The sequence below is a fragment of the Ursus americanus genome, chromosome 7 (genome assembly GCF_024610735.1).
Source record: "Ursus americanus isolate L20-20 chromosome 7, mUrsAme1.1.p, whole genome shotgun sequence".
In the NCBI taxonomy this organism is placed as follows: Eukaryota; Metazoa; Chordata; class Mammalia; order Carnivora; family Ursidae; genus Ursus; species Ursus americanus.
Genome location: NC_142133.1, coordinates 27,449,457 through 27,452,738, shown reverse-complemented (window position 1 = coordinate 27,452,738; position 3,282 = coordinate 27,449,457). Strand labels below are relative to the sequence as shown.

Sequence of the window (3,282 nt, the reverse complement as noted above, 5' to 3'; positions counted from 1 at the left end):
CTACTTTTCATAATGAGTGCCTTTTTGTACTTTTCTTTGATAAGTGGAATTAACGTCTCCACGTGAACTGGAAATGCTAAGTTGACTATAGTGTCTTGACGGTTTTGCGTCTTGCTCTGACACCTTCATGACTTCATCAGAATTTAGGTGTATTAAGAGATCAAGGAGCTTGGTTTTTATGTATGAAGTTCTCAAGGTGTTCTCAGAGTATGTTCCTAAGCCAAGTTCTGATGTCCCCAAGGAAGAAAATTTTCCACGTGCCAAATGAACACACTTCAGTGTGAAACGTCATGACAAGCCAGCATAATATTTTAATCATTTTCTATCAGTGGCTATGGAAAATGGTTGTGGAAAAAATATAATCAGTGTCCTTTATTCTTCCCCTCCTTTGGTAAGCATTATTTTCACTTCTCTTTCCAAGATTCAGAATTCTACTTTGGTTCCCCTGTTGCTTTTCTTCTCAAACCAGGGTATGTGGGGTAAGGTGGTGGTATGCTGGATACACCTTGGGGCTGTAGGATCAGCATGGTGATTTCCCTGGAGCATTTGCTTTACTTCAGAATTTTTGAGGAAGTGTTGCTGTTTGTAGTGGGCCCGATGGCTTCAAAGTTACTTCGTGGAGTTGGAGCGCTGGCATCGCAGGCCCTAAGGGCCCATGGTCCCAATGGAGTCACCATGGTGTTCCTACTGATGATGAGCAGGTGCCTGGACTGGAGAGGGAGGTCTTGATGGCTGCATGGAAGGGACTGGACCCGTGCAATATGCTAGCCCCCAAAGGCAGCTTCAGGTACCAAGGAAGACCCTCATTTAGTCCCATCTATCACCAACAAGTAAATAGTGGGCTGCATCTTTGAAGAGGACAATACTGCTGTCGTCTGGTTCTGGATGTACAAAGGCGAGACCCAGTGGTGCCCTAGTTTTGGAACCCATTGGAAGCTAGTGCCCCACCAGCTGGCTCACTGAGCCTTTGCACTAACTTACTCAAAATGTGCTGTAAAGTTTCTTCTCTCCAGTAAAGACTAGCTATTGCATTGGCTCCTTCTCCCATTAAAAAAAAGAAAAATAATTTTTGAGGAGAAGTTAATTAATGGAAAGATTATTACTACAATATGGAGTTGAAATTGACATTCATTTTACATAAATTACAGAATTCACATTAATTTTAAATAAAATCAGGAAACTTCAAACTTCTGCTTGGGATTCTTTATATCAACCTCCATCTTCGGGTCGCCAGAAGTGTGATTTCACTCTTCTCTGAGTGAAGGGTGGGAAATCACATGACCCTTGAACCAATCACCCTACTGAGTTTCTTAACAGAGCTGAGAAAGATTTGTCTGTGAATTTTAATATCTTTAGAGTATGGATCTTATTGTATGTATAATGTCAAATTCAGTCATCCCTAATAATGGTGCTAGATATTAGTAGTTGTATTATATGCAAGTGTAAGAAGGAGCAAGACTTCAGTCAGTTTTAACTCTTTGTGGTTTATGATAATGTCCGGATGTGCATATAGTCAATCCATAGTCATTTGAAGACTTGTCATTTGTTTTTGTTTTTTTTTTTAAAAGATTTTATTTATTTATTTGACAGAGAGAGAGACAGCCAGAGAGAGGGAACACAAGCAGGGGGAGTGGGAGAGGAAGAAGCAGGCTCCCAGCAGAGGAGCCTGATGTGGGGCTCGATCCCAGAACTCCGGGATCACACCCTGAGCCAAAGGCAGACGCTTAATGACTGAGCCACCCAGGCGCCCCAAGACTTGTCATTTGTATGTCGATTATCTCAGCTTCTTATGTTCCAAATTTCCACTTATTAGCTCTTGGGGGTTTCTTCCCATTAAATTAGTTGTGATGAGTTGAAAAGCCATTTAACCAGGATTCTAAACATGAAATCTTACATCAGGCTCAAGGGAAATATGTAGAGTGGGCACTCTTGGCAAAGACATCCTGTTGATTTCCACAGGGCTTTGGCCCCAGGCCCCGATATGAAACTCCCGTTCTTGCTGAAATCTGCCACACCAAGCATGGGCCACATGGGCTCCATTAGCACTTCTGGCTGAAGGCCTGGCCCAAAAGTAGGCTAGTAATGTCCTTAGCCCTGTAGCCCCATGCTCTGAGCTTGATCTTTCAATTTTGCCTTTTGAGATGAGAAAAAGCACGGGTCCTCAAGGAAGAACCAGTGAAGAGGAAATTTCTCTGTAAGGCTAGAGTGGAATTGACCTAAGATGCCCACCTGGGCCAACCCACTATAGTAATGGTCCCACACATGGGAGTGCTGAGAGAGAGAGAATGAGAGATGAAAACAGAAAGAGCACCAGACCCGGACATTCCACGCTTCTTTACCCTTCTCTCCTCACAGGGAGAAGTGTGGGAATGTGAGAAAGAACAGTTCAGGTGGTGAGGCAGCTAGTGTGGAGCAGGATCAGGAGGGAAGTTTAGCAGAAGATGCTATCAGGTTTCTCCTGATGGCTGAAGTGTAGGACTAGCATTTTGTCCCCACCAAAGGAAGGCCACTGCTGAGAGAGGCAATGAAATTACGTACATTGCCTCCTTTCTATTGTTGTTCCTTTTCAGGTCTTAGGTGTGGTAAAATGGCATATCAATGGAAGATGCATTGTGTCCCAGGGTGGCATTGGACTATGTGTGGGCTTTCCTCGCGTGGCACCTGGTGCTGATGTTTGCACAATCCATGAGGAAAGGCTTTGTGGAGCCGTTCACATTAACAGTGTGAACAAGACTGCAGGAGGGACCATTTATCTGCGAACAAACTGTTTTCTAGCACTTTAGTAGTACCACTTACATACAATTTTAATGTGCTAATGGAAAGTAATTATTTTCTAGTTAGTGAATCTACTTGAAAGATATAAAATAGCCTTTACCATTCTCTAGTTCAGACACCTCACTAAGTCAGACTTGCCAGGTGCTTTGAACTGGAGCGGTGTGACGGGAATGTTCTCTTGAATTTTTGGTGTCGAGCATGCATGCAAGTAGTATTCCTTTCTTCAGACGAAAAATAAATGATAACATTCTGTTTTGGGTCTTGAAACTGCATGACTGAAAACATAAAGGCGACAACCGTGATATGCTTTTTTAATGAGGGCAGAGATGTCAAGAGAAACCAGCCTTCTAGGAACAAAACAATACTCTGTCAGGTGCAGTGGACTTAAGACCTTTTTCTCTCTTGGAATAATGTCCTTAAAAATAACCAAATTTTCCATTCAGTAGAAAAATGTTCATACCTCTCTCCCCATCAATATGAATTGTTGTCATCGAACATGGAGCACCA

The 3,282-nt window shown here is 42.8% G+C and overlaps 1 pseudogene; it reads left to right on the top strand.

Moving 5' to 3' along the window:
• Positions 1–597: 597 nt before the first annotated feature.
• On the top strand, positions 598–963 carry LOC123786116 (cytochrome c oxidase subunit 5B, mitochondrial-like; annotated as a pseudogene).
• Positions 964–3,282: the final 2,319 nt, after the last annotated feature.